Genomic DNA, 17,869 nt, shown 5'->3' with positions numbered 1-17,869 from the left:
AGAGACTCAGATGAATGTACAGCTACTGAATGCCGAGACACCTACCAAGGGTCAAATATACGAAGACACCTCGACCTAGTTACCAACTGCCTCTTGATCTGAAAACATGAAGTTGAAAATGGTGAGTATAAACCCAGTGAGTGAACAAGGAAGGGAACAAGCAATATAATAAGGAAAAGTTTGAAATCATAATGCACTTATTTGAAAACGATGCACTTTAGCTTAAGTCCTTATTAAAACCCTTAATTGAACCCTTGGTTGATAAATCATGTGATGATAGAGAATTCATATTCAACATGAAATTGGAGAAGTGGAAAATATGGCAAAAACCAGCCAAGTGATAAACGGAACAGAAAGTTTCATTCTCGCTGCAACGAGAAACAGAGCAACAAGAAAGACTTCCTTTCATCCCAAATAAACCATTTCACTGCAATGCAAATCAATTTGGAACACTAAAAAAAATGCTCAAGGTTCAGCAAGCAAGATTCCACATACATTATAGTCACACATGTTATTCATAAAATCTTTATTGCATTAATACATGTGAACATATGCAAACATATATGTATATATATACATCCACCGCCTCCCTAGCTCATGTGCATCCCCCTACATCGTGCACATAGCTGGAGTCATCATGTGCATCCCCCCACATCGTGAACATCTAATGCCATCGTGTACATCTCCCCATATTGTGCACATGGGCAATATCATCATCCGCCTACCTCAACACCGTCATTACCGGTATGTGCATCCCCCCATATCATGCACACACACAGTTATATCCATTCCACAATATTATCTATCAATGTACTAGACATATATATATATATATATATCAACATTATATCGAAACACATGGATTCATCATACTTTCCATTTCACAACATAAAGACATTTCATAAGGGCTTGTTCCCAAGCACTTTTTTTTTTTGAAAGAGAATTGGATAAATCATTCAAAATATTTGTCCAAATACATTCACATATCCCAAAACAGTTTTGAAATGCAAGTTCACTCACCTGTCTTTGTTGATTCTTAAAGCAGCTCCAACTTCCACTAATGCCCCGAATAGTGATGTGGGGTTTCGGTGGAGCCTATCACACATTAGCATCACAATCAACTCAATCACATAACCATAATTCTAAAAGCTATCTCTTAAATCATGTTCCACTAGTGATTCCTAACTAGCTTCTAACTACCATCAAGTGGCTATTTATTTGCACTATTATAATCGCACCCAAATGAATAAACTACCTTAACTTCATAAATCTAACTATTAATCATTCTCAACAACTAAAATATCAACTCAATTTCAATGCTCACCTTGCTAGATTTGCAATTGAATATCTCCTCAAGAATTCCCAAACTATTATAGCAGGTCTTTTTTCTCTCTCTAAAATGCTAGTTAGTGAGAGAAAGTATTGATCTAAGACATTTCAAGGGTTTTAAGGTGAAAGAGTGAAAGAGCATAAGAGGTTTTATAAAAAAATGCACAAAAGCATGAAAATGAAGGCTAACTTGAGAGAGTTATGGAAGCTTGAAGAGTACTCCCATGGAAGGTGAAGAAATGTGGGATGGGAGGAAGAAGAAGAAGATGAAGTGCTGGAAATCTGAGGAAGGTGCTAGAGAATGAAGATATTTATAGTTAAAACTTATCCAATTGTTCATAAAATTACAATAATGCCCTCAGCAATGCCACTTGTCTTCTTCTTGTTCTTGTGAAATCTTTTACTCTTTTGACACTAGGGAAAGGTCCAAATTCCTCTAAAAGAGGTCCCTTAAGTAGCCCCCAAAAGTCCTAGCTTCAAAAACCTCAAAATCTTGTTATTTGTAGAATTTACGATGAGGGCCACGGATCTCAATTTCCAATGCTGCGGCACTTAAACACTATGCTAATTTAGGTTCTTCTAGCGTAGTCCTTTCATTTCAACAAAGATTTTGACCACCTTTCCCTCAAAACTGGGCAAAGTAGTAAACATCAAAGTTGTAGCCCTGCCTCTTAGCTTTCTAATGGTTAAAAAATCATGTTATTTAAACTTTTGTAGTGGGAGATATACTTGAAAAACCGAAACATATGCAAATAGGGCTACCGTTCATTATGCACCTTTTTTCACCAATTAAAATTATTTTTGATCCTACTCCTATAACGATATAAAATAATTATAAGTAAAGTAAAACTAGCATCATTAGCTCAAATTAAACATTTAAACATAAGTTCCACCTCAAGTTACGCGTCTATGAAGGTCGAGGTTTCACATTCTCCCCCATTAAAATAAATTCGATCCCCGAATTTAAATCGAACTATAAGGTAGCATACCTCTACATATTAAAGAGGTGTCGATACTTTGTCCACATCTCCTCCTCGGCTTCCCATGTTACCTCTTCGCTAGTGTGGTTTTGCCATAACACCTTCACTAAGGCTATCTCCTTTGAACGAAGCTTTTTGACTTGTCTATCAAGGATAGTTACCGGTTGCTCCTCATATGTTAAATCATCTCTTAACTGGATGGTTTCATACTGTATTATGTGAGATGGATCTGGGTTATACTTCTTAAGCATTGACACATGAAACACAGGGTGAATATTTGAAAGGTCTGGCGGTAATGCCAAATGATATGCTACTGCTCCAACCCTTTCTAAGATCTCGAAGGGTCCTATATACCGAGGGCTCAATTTTCCTTTCTGGCCAAACCTCATTACCCCTTTTGTTGGTGAGACCTTCAAAACTACATGATCCCCCACTTGAAACTCCAAGTTCCTCCGTCTGTTATCAGCATATGACTTTTTCCTACTTTGGGTTGAGAACATCCTTTGACGAATCATACATATTTTCTCGGTGGTGTCTTGTACCAACTCAGACCCCAAGAGTTTCCTTTCTCCCACCTCTAGCCATCCAATGGGTGACCTACACCTCCGTCCATATAACGCTTCAAATGGTGCCATTTGGATGCTAGCTTGGAAACTGTTGTTGTAGGCAAACTCCACTAAGGGCAGATATCGATCCCACCTGACCCCCAAGGTCTATTACATAGGCCCTCAACATATCTTCCAATATTTGTATTGTCCATTCAGACTGTCCATCAGTCTAAGGGTGGAAAGCAGTGCTAAAATCTAACTTAGTGCCCAACGCTTCCTGTAACTTCTCCCATAACCTACTGGTGAATTGTGCCCCTCTGTCAGATACTATAGAAACAGAAATGCCATGCAGCCGTATTACTTTATCTACATAAAGCTGGGCATACTGGGCGGCCTCGTGTGTAGTTTTAACCGGAAGGAAATGAGTTGATTTCGTTAACCAGTCTACTATGACCCAAATCGAGTTGTAGCCCCCACTAGCTCGAGGCAAACCCGTTACAAAATCCATTGCAATATGCTCTCACTTCCATTCAGGCACTAGTAATGGCTGAGTAGCCCTGCAGGCCTTTGATGCTCTGCTTTAACCTGTTGACAAACCAAGCATTTGGAGACGAACTCAGCTACATCTTTCTTAAGTCCTTCCCACCAATATACCTCTTTCAAATCTTAATACATCTTTGTAGCCCCTGAATGTACCACATAGGCTGCCATGTGAGCTTCCTTCAATATTTTTCTCCTCAACCCGTCACCATCAGGCACATAAAGTCTGGTTCCATACCTCAACATTCCATCTGTGCCTTCAGTAAACATTTCTCCTTTCCTTCTCTGAGGATCCTCTAAGGCCTTAGCTACGGACTCATCTTTGCTTTGTGCTTCTTTAATCCGGTCCATTAAAATATGCCTCACTCTAAAATGTGCTAACAATGCATTTGCCTCCGAAACTTTCAAATGCACACCCATGTCTCCCAAACTATGCATCTCCCTAATCAAGAATCTCCTATCTGCGGAGATATGTGCCAAGCTTCCCATCGATTTTCGACTCAAGGCATCCCCCACTACATTTACCTTATCGAGATGGTAGAGAATGGTACAATCATAATCCTTTAGCAACTCCATCCATCTACGTTGCCGCAAGTTAAGATCCTTCTGCTGAAATATATATTTCAAGCTTTTGTGGTCCGTTTATATCTAGCAAGTCTCACCATACAAATAATGTCTCCAAATCTTTAAGGCAAACACGATTGCTGCCATCTACAAATCGTGTGCGGGGTAATACTGCTCATGCCCTTTAAGTTGCCTAGATGCATACGCAATCACTTTCCCATGATGCATTAATACACACCCTAAACCAATCCGTGATGCATCACAGAATACCGTATAACCCCCTGTGCCTTGTGATAAGCTTAATACTGAAGCTATGGTGAGACATGCCTTAAGCTTCTCAAAGCTATCTTCACAAGCATCAGACCACTCAAATTTTATATCTTTACATGTTAGCTTAGTCAGAGGGGAGACTATTTTCGAAAAGTCCTTCACAAAACGACGATAATAACCAGCCAAACCCAAAGGCTTCTAATCTCTGTAACTGATGTTGGCCTTGGCCACTTTTTCATTACCTCAACTTTCTTTGGATCAACTTATACCCCATCCTTGGAAATCACATGTCCTAAGAATGCGACACTTTTAAGCCAAAACTCACACTTGGAGAACTTGGCATACAATCGATGTTCTCTCAAAGTTTGGAGCACTATCTTAAGATGCTGCTCATGCTCCTCTCGGTTCTTTGAGTAAATCAAGATGTCATCAATAAACACCACCACGAACGTATCCAAATAAGGCTTGAACACTCGGTTCATCAAATCCATAAAGGCCGCAAGGGCATTAGTAAGCCCAAATGACATCACCAAGAACTCATAGTGCCCATATCTTGTTCGAAATGCAGTCTTTGGTATATCTTCATTTCGGATCCTTAACTGATGATACCCAGATCGCAAATCTATCTTAGAGAAACATTGTGCTCTTTGTAGTTGATCAAATAAATCATCTATTCTTGGAAAAGGATACTTATTCTTCATTGTCACTTTATTAAGCTGTCGGTAGTCAATGCATAGTCTAAGTGACCTATTTTTCTTCTTTACAAATAACATCGGTGCTCCCTATGGTGAGACACTAGGATGGATGAAGCCTTTATCCAACAAATCTTCTAACTGATCCTTAAGTTCCTTAAGCTCCGCAGGTGCCATTCTATATGGGGATATGGATATAGGTATAGTGTCGGGAATCAATTTTATGCAAAATTCAATCTATCGCTAGGGAGGCAAACCTAGTAGTTCCTCGAGAAATACATCCATGAACTCATTCACCACTGACACTTGGCTTATATCTCCAACCTTCGCCTGGGTATCCCTTACAACAGCCAAGTAACCTTGACAACCCTGTCTTAATAGCCAACTAGTAGACAGGACTGATATCAAATTAATTGGAGCATTACTTCTATCCCCCTGAATACTAAATGATGGTTCACAGGGAAAATCAAATCCAACCAATTTGTGATAGTAGTCCACACTAGCATGGCAGGGTGATAGCTAGAACTGTCAAAATGGGTCTGGCCCATTGGGTCAGCCCATTTTTCATTTAATATGGGGCAGGCTGGGCCATGAAAATTTAGGCCCATATTTAAATCGGGCCTAGATGGGTCAGCCCACCAAATCAGTGGGTTGGGGTTGGCTCAGGCGGGCCAGCCCTATGGGCCAAAAAAATAATAATTTTAATTAATTTAATTTTATATATTTAATTATCTAACATTAATAATTTAATTACTAATAATATTACTTATTTTATATATTTTAATGTGTTTAATCTTTACTTATCAAATTAATAATTTTAATTTATGAATTAAATCATAAAATAATTTTATTAATAGAAAATTTATTAACTAAAATTATAAAAATGAATTTTTTTTGAAAAAAAAAGAAATGGGTTGGCCCAACCCAACCCATGGGCTAGCAAGGGGTGGGTTGGGTTAGGAATTNGGCCCAAACCCCAACCCATGGGCTAGCAAGGGGTGGGTTGGGTTAGGAATTTCACAACCCATATAAAAAATGGGCTGGCCCGGCCCGGTCCATATTTTTTCAGCCCACAAGGGCTAGGGTTGGGCAGGGCTAGCCTATATTGACAGGTCTAGTGATAGCCAATCCATCCCTAAGATCACATCAAAGTCTAAGGTGTCTAACACCACTAAATTCACCGAAGTGTCTTTGTCTTTAACTCGAACTACACAAGACTCATATTCCCATTCAGCCACAATACCTCCTTTAAAGGAGTAAACACCACTAATTGTTCTTCTCTCCTAACACGGTCTTGACCCAAGCGAGATGCAAAGCATGGAGAAATAAAAAGAGTGGGTAGCACCAGGATCAAACAATACCCGAGCATTCATATTACAAACTGAGAGAATACCTGATACCACTACGTTGGATGTCTAGGCCTCTTGCGGTGTTAAAGCAAACACCCTTGCTTGACCCCTACTGGCGGAACTTTGACATCCAGACCCAGAAGGCTTGCCCTGAGAGGAAGTACAAGCACCTCTATCTCTGGATCCGCTGGCCTCTCGATCCGATGAGGCAGCAATTGAGGGAGCAGATGAAACTGGCTGGGTGGAACCCTGAGCAAAATCTTGTGATTGATGAGCCATCAGACAATTCCTCCTAATATGTCCAGGTTGACCACACCCATAACAAACTTTCGCAGCATGCAAGCATCGTCCACTATGTCGTCTTCCACAAGTATCACAAGGGTGGATAACTTGACTGCCTTGTTTAGAATCTTGCTGTCTTCCCCCATCAAAGGTTTTCTGCCCTAATCCAACACTGGCACTAGCCACATCACTCCCCTTTTGGGCCAATCATGAATCCCTTTGTGGACCCTGACGGCTAGAAGATGACATCCCACTGCTGAAATCTCTACGACCTTGATAACCTTCTATCTTGGCCTTTTTTGTTTTATCCCTCACAACCTTACTCTCACTGGTCCTTATCTTAATCCGCTAAGCATAATCCACTGTTGCGAAGTAAGTATTGAAATCTCGAGAGGCCATAGCCCTAAACAATGGCTTCACTAGCCCATCCACAAACCTCTGAATTTTCATCTCCTCAGTGGACACTAGATAAAGTGCATACCGAGCCAGCTACGTGAATTTGATGTTGTATTCTGACACCGTCATACTCGATGTCTGTACTAAAGCCTCAAACTCCCTGGCTTTGGCATTACGTACACTAAGTAGTAAAAATCGATCTAAAAAAGCTGTACTGAACTCACTCCAAGTCAACGGCGCTGCATCCGTTGGTTTGCCTCTACATAAAGAGCTATACCATTGCTGCAGCATGTCCTCTTGTCGGAAGGCGACTAGCTCGACTGATCGGACATTGGAACATCCTAAGGCTTTACAAATCTTCTCCATCTTATCTAAGAAAATCTGGGGCTTCTCTGATGCATCAGACTCTGAAAATGATGGAGGCTTAAGCTTGAGAAAATTAGGAAGAGAAATCTCTAAATGACCCCTCTCGACCTCACGATGTTGGCGATTGGCCTATCCTTAGGAGCTAGGGGATTCTTGTGCTATAGGTCTCCCCTCCACTATCCTCTGAATATCATCCATACGGGTCACCATCATCTCTAAAACCTGATTGACTCCCTGTAGGCTTGCCACCAAGTCCTCAATAGTAATGCCCCCAATTGGTTGTCTATCCACATCGCCCGAAGACTGCCCCTCCTCTCGTCTACTCACAAGCGTATCCGCCCTCATCAGCCTAGTGGCCCTGCCACATCTACCTTGACCCCTAAAGGTGGATGCCCGTGGCCTATCTGTCAGCTCATCATGAGCATCTTGCTCCCCCATCCATCTTGAGGCGGCTCATGTCTTAGGTGACATTTTTACCTAGACAAGAGTAAATGCTTGTTATTAAACACATTTTACAATTATAATCATATCTAAGGAAGAAGGTGGTTTCTACGATAGGAAATCTATGTGGTCCATTGGTTGCAAAATGTACCGCGGTTCACACTTCACAACAGAAGTTTTCACATAAAGACCCGACACTTCGTTGGATTAACAAAAATAAGTCCTAGAACCTAAACAACTTAGAGCTCTGATACCAAGTCTGTCACAAGGGGTGGGAGATCACGAAGCACCTAGCCTTTCGCTACGGTGGCAACAAATTGTACCTATCAAAGTACTCATAGGGTGGGAGATCACGAAGCACCTTTCTCTCCCACCCTCCCCTATAAGCCCCTGGGCGGAGAGTCATGCTTCGCCACTGTTCACATGCGAGAGTTCTCAGGTATTGGTTAACAACTTTTTGCTCTGATACCAAGTCTGTCACAACCCGATTTCCAAGTCGTGACAGACGCACGGACTCAATGGACGTAGTCCATTAAGCCCAAGCAAGCCTATCTATATTATCTTGCTCATTATTCCATCAAAGTTACTAAAGTCACATTTTGTAATTTCGAACCAAAATAATGCTAACCATTTTCGACTCTTAGTGACATACCAACCAAATATACATACATTGTCTAAAATATATGTCTTAACAATTTACACCAAGTTTGACCATACATATAAAAAAGAAGACTCGATTTCTAGCGAAGAGACTCAGACGAATGTGCAACTACTGAATGCCAAGACACCTACCAAGGGTCGAATATATAAAGATACCTCGACCTAGTTACCAACTGCCTCTTCATTTGAAAACATGAAGTTGAAAATAATGAGTATAAACCCAATGAGTGAACATATGAAGGGAACAAGCAATATAATAAGAAAAAGTTTGAAATCATAATGCACTTATTTGAAAATGATGAACTTTAGCTTAAGTCCTTATTAAAACCCTTAATTGAACCCTTGGTTGAGAAATCATGTGACGATAGAGAATTCATATCCAACATGAAATTGGAGAAGTGGAAAATATGGCAAAAACCAACCAAATGATAAGCGGAACAGAAAGTTTCATATTAGCTGCAACGAGAAACAGAGCAACAAGAAAGACTTCCTTTCATCCTAAATAAACCATTTCACTACAATGCAAATTGATTTGGAACACTAAAAAAAATGCTCAAGGTTCAGCAAGTAAGATTCCACATACATTATAGTCACACATGTTATTCATAAAATCTTTATTGCATTAATACATGTGAACATATGCAAACATATATGTATATATATACATCCACCACCTCCCTAACTCATGTGCATCCCCCCACATCGTGCACATCTAATGCCATCGTGTACATCCCTCTACATCGTGCACAAGGGCAATATCATCATCCGCCTACCTCACCACCGTCATTACTGGTATGTGCATCCCCCCACATAGTGCACACACACGGTTATATCCATTACACAATATTATCTATCAATGTACTATACATATATATATATATATATATATATATATATATCAACATTATACCGAAGCACATGGATTTATCACACTTTCCATTTCACAACATAAAGATATTTCATAAGGGCTTGTTCCCAAGCACTTTTTTTTTTTTTAAAGAGAATTGGATAAATCATTCAAAATATTTGTCCAAATACATTCACATATCCCAAAACAGTTTTGAAATGCAAGTTCACTCACCTGTCTTTGTTGATTCTTAAAGCAGCTCCAACTTCCACTAATGCCCTGAATGGTGATGTAGGGTTTCGGTGGAGCCTATCACACATTAGCATCACAATCAACTCAATCACATAACCATAATTCTAAAAGCTATCTCCTAAATCATGTTCCACTAGTTATTCCTAACTAGCTTTCAACTACCATCAAGTGGCTATTTATTTGCACTATTATAATCGCACCCAAATGAATAAACTACCTCAACTACACAACACTCATAAATCTAACTATTAATCATTCTCAACAACTAAAATATCAACTCAATTTCAATGCTTACCTTGCTAGATTTGCAATTGAATATCTCCTCAAGAATTCCCAAACTATTATAGAAGGTCTTTCTTTCTCTCTCTAAAACCCTAATTAGTGAGAAAAAGTAGTGATCTAAAACATTTCAAGGGTTTTAAGGTGAAAGAGTGAAAGAGCATAAGAGGTTTTATAAAAAAAATGCACAAAAGCATAAAAATGAAGGCTAACTTGAGAGAGTTATGGAAACTTGAAGAGTACTCCCATGGAAGGTGAAGAAATGTGGGATGGGAGGAAGAAGAAGAAGATGAAGTGATGGAAATCTGAGAAATGTGTTGGAGAATGAAGATATTTATAGGTAAAACTTATCCAATTGTTCATAAAATTACAATAATGCCCTTAGCAATGCCACTTGTCTTCCTCTTGTTCTTGTGAAATCTTTTACTCTTTTGACACTAGGGAAAGGTCCAAAATCCTCTGAAAGAGGTCCTTTAAGTAGCCCCCAAAAGTCCTAGCTTCAAAAACCCCAAAATCTTGTTATTTATAGAATTTACGATGAGGGCCGCAGCTCTCAATTTCCAACGCCGTGGCGCTTAAACATTCTGCAAATTTCGGTTCTTCTAGCACAATTCTTTTATTTTGACAAAGATTTCGACTTCCTTCCCGTCAAAACTGGGCAAAGTGGTAAACATCAAAGTTGTAGCCCTGCCTCTTAGCTTTCTAATGGTCAAGAAATCATGTTATTTGAACTTATGTAGTATGAGATATACTTGAAAAACAGAAATATATGCAAATAGGGCTACTGTTCATTATGCACCTTTCTTCACCAATTAAAATTTTTTTTTATCCTACTTCTATAACGACATAAAATATTTATAAGTAATGTAAAACTAGCATCATTAGCTCAAATTAAACCTTTAAACATAAGTTCCACCTCAAGTTACGCGTCTATGAAGGTCAAGGTTTCACATTCCCAATCTATATTCATTACCTGGATAACTCTGTTTATGGATTTTTAATTTCAACTTTACTAAACTAGTGAAATTAATGGCTTTTACCAAGCCTTTATCAATCAAGCTTTCCTAACCTCATCAGCCAAAGTTGACTGCTTTGCAAATGTGTAACTTGATCACTAATTGATCAAGAGCAAAAATGAGTAGATAAATTCTTCACACTTTGTAGCTCAATTCCTTTCAATATGATCTCTTTAGATAGTTAGAACTCACGTCCAACTTTTTATAGCATGTTTCAAAAATCAAGTTATTTGAATCAAATCTTTCTGTTAAATGTGTCAAAAAATGCAGCAAACTTCAGACTTAAGTAACTTTCAGATCTGTTTGATAATTAAGATTAATCGCTTAATGTTCGTACATTAGTTTGACTTTGAACTTCATTCTTTATGTTGATTGCATATTAAAATGTTATCTAATCGATTGAATTAGTCCCATGTAGGCTTCAAAACCTTGAGATGCTTTTAGATATATTCAGTCATCTTGGATTTACTTCTTTTTAAGGCCAAGCATACTTGTAAAGTCAAGCACATACATTGGACAACCAAAAGAGAATATTTTGTTATCATAAGAAAAAATATGGAGTCAATCCTTTTCTATTTTTATGATGACAAATTAAAACACTCCTTGATAAAGGGTGTAGTATCTAACTTTCAGATGTCATGAAATTTGGACAACGTGTATGCTTGTCTATACTAGAGCAATAAATCATTCTAATATGGGTAGGGAGGGGTGAGTAGTTGGTTGCATCAATTAATTCAATAAGAAAATTTCATTAACTGACTTTCTTAAAAAATTTAATTGAATTGACCAACTTTGACTCTTATGTTATAAACAAGCATCCAAACATTAATAAACTCCATTGTTAGGGTTTAAGAGATAAGCATTCAATTGGTAACCTATAAACTCAAGTTAGATGCACACAAAGTCCTTATATAATGTTGACATTTAAACTCATGGAAGACATAGTTAACATTTAAATACATGTTCTAAAGATATTTCAACTATGTCCTAAAAATATATGTCATGATCAAACTTGATAATCAAATTCATATTCAAATACATAACTCTAGTCAAGTTTTAGACTTCAAAAATTAAGGTCAAGCGAGATTAAATATCATGTGGGCATGTGGCTTGACCAAAATGATAGATGAACTAAAAATGATTTTCATGAAGGTCAATTAGTTCACCCTAATCACATCCGTATGCATAATCAATTTTGAAACAATCAATTAAGCACAAACATGAAGCATATTGCAATAATTGATTCTTAGACTAAACTTTTGAACATTCAAATTCTCAAGAAATGAACACATGAACATTTTTTTTCTTAAGAAATAATGTTTTCTATGTATGTATATGAGAAATAATATTAGATTTAAGCACTTATGAACAAATCAAGCACAATGAGAATATGTGTTTTTTATCAAAAATGATTTTGTTCAACTAAGCTATATCATCAAAGTCAATAATTAATAAATCAACTTTAATCAAATGAAACCAAAAAGATTTTGCAAGAAAATCATTTGACAAAAATTTAATTTCCCTTTTCAAAAACTTTGCACTTGAAGCATGCAGGATTTGAGTTTAACATGCTTTCTGTAAAATCATGAGCTCAATGTCACTCAACTTTATTCAATTATGCTCTTATTGATTTGTGAATGTGTAGCAAGCATAATGAATCATATTTATGCATGTCAAGGGTTGTTTCCAAATATTTCACAATCATATACAAAAAATGCCCTTACAACTATTCAAGCTTGCAAGCAAACATGCACATCCAATAAGAACAAGTCCAAAAGTATTTTCATCATCCAACAACCTTGTTTATAAATCATCATAGGCTTAAGGATAGCAAGCATTTTTCATATAATGTATCAATTCAAGTAGTCAATTCTTATTAAGCTCAAATTTAACCAATTTGAACTACTCAAGCAAGTTCTAAAACGCAAATCAAGATTGTTTAAATGGTCAAATTATTATAGACAAAGGGAAATCAAAAAGTCAACTCTTGAAACTCAATTTTCCTGATTTAGACTACAAGAATAGGCAATTATGCAAACCAATCTATTACTCATATTAGCCATTTCACATGTCATCAACATCAAATCTTTTATGCTCAAAAATCATTTTTCCTTAAAGAAATAATATATAATCAATATCACAAAACATGAGGAAATTTTATCAAAACAATTTTCCACAAGCAAAATCAATAAAGAAAAAGATGACATATTCAAGTTCAAATGTAAGAGTATAGTTTTAGTCTCATAAGTTCATACTTTCTTCAAGATTATGCAATTTGTAACATTTATCACATTTAAATCAATTTTGCATAGTCAAGATTTGTCAATAAAGCTCAAGGAAGAATTGTGCATTCAATATTCAAGTAAGAATACGAAATCAAAATTTTCAATCAAAGATGCAAACAATTTTTAGAAACCAAGTTAAACCAATCAATCTCAAGAAATTGTCAAGCATAATTCTTAAATTTAAAAGCACAGAAAAAAAACAAAGAAAAAAGTGAAAAAGAAGTTGCCTATTTTCATTTTGTGGGTCTAGAGAGTATCCAATCTTTAAGTTGTTTCTCCTTGCTCTAGCACATTTAACTCTTCATCCCATTTTGCCTTTTCAAGCTAACAAGGATCTTTACTCAAGGTGTTTAAACCTACAAATTTGAGACCAATGCTCTGATATAAATTGTTGGAAACATTAGCTTAATAAATAAGTGACAAGAATGTCCAAGAAGGGGGTGAATTGGACTTTAAAAAAATGTTTTGAACTTGAAAAACTAGAACATACTACTGTAGTTGATTACAAAAAGTTTCTAGTCAATTATGCATGTGAAGAACTTGTTTTAAAGTAATTTGAACATCTTATAGTTGACTCTATTAAACTTGTAGTCGACTCTTGACTTGTAAATTATTTTCAAAGCTAGTGGAAAAGGTTTCAAAGAGGTTTTTGATGCATACGTAAATCTTTAGTAAAACTACTAAATTAAATGCAAGCAAATGATCAATTTTGAGATGCTTAAAACATTTTTCACATAAAATTAAGTAAGAGATAAGCAAGCGATGATAGTTGCAAAGGGTTTAGCAAAGAACCAAACCAATATGTGAAGATTGTAAATTAAAGCATAATAAATTTTGAAATAGGTTTTCTTGAAATGAGATTTAGCAAAACAAAGAAATAATAAGAATGAAGACACTAGGTAAAAATCAAACCTTTTTAAAAATAAATTTCCTACTTGTATAGAAAACAAAGTAAATAATTTTTCTAAAACAAGTTTTCAAAAATAAATCATAGTGCATAGAAGTAAATCAAGACACAAGGATTTTGTAGTGGTTCGGCTTTCTCAAATGCCTACATCCACTCCCTTAGCTAACTAAGGAATTTCCAATCTAGTCAAAGGATTCTTGGTTTTTAACGAGACCAAGTGATAACCCTTACACAATCCATAAAGGGATTCTTACTTTTTAATTGGATCAAGTGATAACCATTACACTAACTTTTTATTTGAACATTTGGCTCATTGGTTGGTGCATAATCCCTTTGCCTAAAGAGTTCATTCGAATTCCCTTTCTCCCAGTTATAAAAAAAAAAAAACCTTTACACTAAAGTTAGAACCTTTACAAAGAATAACAAGAGTGCCTTTAAAAGGTGGGTTTTGCTAGTATAGTATAATGGAGGAAGAATGTCTAACAATGGATATTTTGATAGGATATAAAGATTAGAGTGTAAGCATACAGAAGGTTTTAGCTTAGGTAGGCTTGGTTTTACTTGGTTTTCTTTCCTTTTTGTTTCTAAAGACCATGATCGTCAAGAATTTGACCCTTTTTCTTTCTTCCTCCTCACCTTGAATTGCTTTCAAATGGTCCTTTTTATAGTTGAAGAAGTCTTGGAGTCGTTGAAGGTGATTAAAGCAAGAAACTAGCCATTTTCCTTTTAAATTTTCTGTCTAATGATCATCTAAAGTTGAGTATAGAAGTTCTATAGTTGATCCACTTCTAGAAATCTTTTTTTTTTTACATAAGAGGTTAGGGGGTCAACTATAGCTTTGTCAGGGTCGACTATGGCTTCATTTCTTCATGATTTTTCATTAGTCTTGCTATAAGGTCGACTATAGAATTTATAAGGTCGACTATGGTTGTGTGTTTTTCAAGTTTTTTCATCCATTCTTGCCCGTTCTACCGTAGGATCAACTTGCCTTGCTCTAAGATCAATTGGAGCTTCTTTTTTTTTCAAGATTCCTTGACATTTTAGCATGTAACTTTGGCCATATCTTCCTTACGATCAAATGTTGAGTTGAGAATGAATTTCATGGCTTGAAACAACCTTGCTAAAGATCAAACATCTTTGAATGTCTTGATATAAGCTCCACCACTTGTGAACCTAATTTGCAATTTCAAATATCTTAAAAGTAATTATGAGGGAGATCATGAGGAGAACTCATTCAAGTATGTTTAACACTCATATAACTAAGTTATTCCAGTTTGTAGACATTTATGAAGTGACTGTGTGAAAGTTTAATAACTTCAAGAATTCACACAACTAAGACAATCAAGCTTGTAATCCTATTAGAACAAATGTGTAGTATCCCCGTATTTTGATACGGTGGCTAATAAAGTTTACGGATGCCAATTAAGGTTAATTACCGAGTTAAAAAGGGTAATTCAGAAGTGAACCTATGAAATCTCGATCTCCATAGACACATAACTAGAAGTAGATGCGATAATACTGACCAGGGGTAATTTCGTAATTTCTCTTGGTGAGCTCTTACGAGTGGGTTTTTTTTAAGCTATTAAGGTCTAAATAGGCCTAAGGAATGAATAAATGATATTTATGATGGTAAATAAATGAAGAAGATAAAAATAATGATAATTTCCACGATAGGGGCAAAATGGTCATTTTGCATCTCGGGTCTAAATTTTTATGTTTTCGTGAACTCGATTATTTCTAGACTATTATGGACCTTGCCCTAGTGTCAAAAGAGTAAAAGGTTGCGCAAAGGATGAGAGGAAGATAAAGTCACCATGTTAAGGGTATTTTGGTAATTTATGTGAGAAATGGATAAACTTTAGATATAAATATCTAAGGCTCCAGCAATTTCCAGCAGCTTCCAGCCATTTCTTCTTCCTTTCCCCTCTCACGTTTCTTCATCTCCATGGGAGCCTCCCTTAAAGATTCCATAACTTTCTCTCTCTAGCTTTAATTTCATGCTTTTGAGCACTTTTTCATAGAACCTTTTGTGCTCTTTCACTCTCTCACCTTAAAACCCTTAAAAAGTCTTACTTCCATCTTCTTCTCACTAGCTAGACATGTTGAGAGAGAGAAAGTGATTTCCCTTGTTAGCTTGAAGAATTTTGAAAGAGAATTCAACTATAAAACCATCAAGGTGAGTATAAGTTAGGGTTAAATTTCTTTAGTTGTTGATAATGGCTAACAATGGGGTTTGTGAGTGTTTTATCATTGAGGTTGTTTATTCACTCTTAGGGTGAGTAGAGTAGTGTGAATAACTAGCCATTTAATGGCAATTGGAAGCTAGTTAGGAATAACTAGTGGAACTTGATTAGGAAAAAGCTTTTGGATTATATTAATGCCAATTTGGGTTGGTTGTGATGTTGTGTGTGTATAGGTTCCAACAAAGCCTCACATGTCCATTTGGAGTATTAGTTGAGGTTAGAGTCAAGAAAAAAAAAATCAACAAGACCGATGAGTGAACTTGCATTTCAAATTTTGCTTTGGGAGATGTAAATGTATTTGGATGAAACATTTGAATGATTTTATCCAACCTTTGTTTAAAAATGTGTGCTTGGGAACAAGCCCTTGATAAAATGCTTTGATGTTGTGAAAATGTGAAATGTGTAAAAAGATGAATCCGTGTGCTCCTATATTATGTTGGTATGTATGTATATGAATATACATTGTGCATTGATGAATAATGTTGTGTGAGGATGTTGAAGTCCGCGAGTAGGGAGTGCACACATGATGATGTTAGAGTGTGAGAGTAGGGAGTGAACACATGATGATGTAGAAGTGTGCGAGTAGGGAGTGCACACATGATGATGAATGCATATGAATATATATGTGTGTGTTATAGAAAGTTATGAAAATATTTGTGATTGTGTTGCAAGTTGGCATTGTTAATTACTCTCAAATTGCTTTTCATTTCAACAAGAAAATGGCTTTTGATGTAACAAGACCCATTTCAATTAAAATGCTCTGTTTCTCGCTGCAGCAAGATTCATTTTCACTGTATCAAGAAACTCTCGGGTTTTGGGGGTCACACTGACCTGGTTCTCGCTGCAGCGAGAAACTCTCAGGTTCTGGTGCAGTACTTTCATTTTGACAAAGATTTTGACCACCTTCCTCTCCGAACTGGGAAAAGTGATAAACATAAAAGTTGTAGCCCTACTTCTTATCTTTCTAATGGTCCAAAAATTAGGTCAATTGAACTTCTGTAGTTGGAGATATGATAGAGAAACTAAAACATATGCAAACTAAGACTGTTTCTCGCTGTAGCAAGAAACTTGCTACCATGCTTGCTACCTTGCTTGATTTTGACCTATTTTTCACCTATTTAACTTCATGGATTGATCATGGGTTTTTGCAACACTATGAGGTTATTGATCAAAGTTTGCAATGAGGGGTTTTTAGTAAGAAATTAAATCAATTGCATTGGTTTTGAAACAAATGCATCATGATTTCCAAATTCCTTCTATCGATTGCTTGTTCCCTTCTTATGTTCACTCATTGAGTTTTATACTCACGTTTTTAAACTTCATGTTTTCAGATTTGGAGGCAGTTGGGACCTAGATTGAGTTGTTCACATATGCTCTCCTTCTTGGTAGGTACTATGACATCTTAGTAGCTGTACCTTCACCCACACCCACGGTCATTCCGCTGACGATCAAGGGTTTGTTACCTGTGAACACGTATATGTAATGTAATCTGCTAGGATCCATATTATAAGTCAATTATGCATATTTGATTACCGATACCACTATGAGTTGGCAAACGGGTGACATTATTTTGACATAATAAAATTGTAAGTTTTGAGTCATTATAGAATATTACTGAAATAT

The sequence above is a fragment of the Theobroma cacao genome, chromosome 9, assembly GCF_000208745.1.
Source record: "Theobroma cacao cultivar B97-61/B2 chromosome 9, Criollo_cocoa_genome_V2, whole genome shotgun sequence".
In the NCBI taxonomy this organism is placed as follows: Eukaryota; Viridiplantae; Streptophyta; class Magnoliopsida; order Malvales; family Malvaceae; genus Theobroma; species Theobroma cacao.
The sequence above is the reverse complement of the archived record's forward strand: the minus strand, read 5'-3'. Positions refer to the sequence as shown.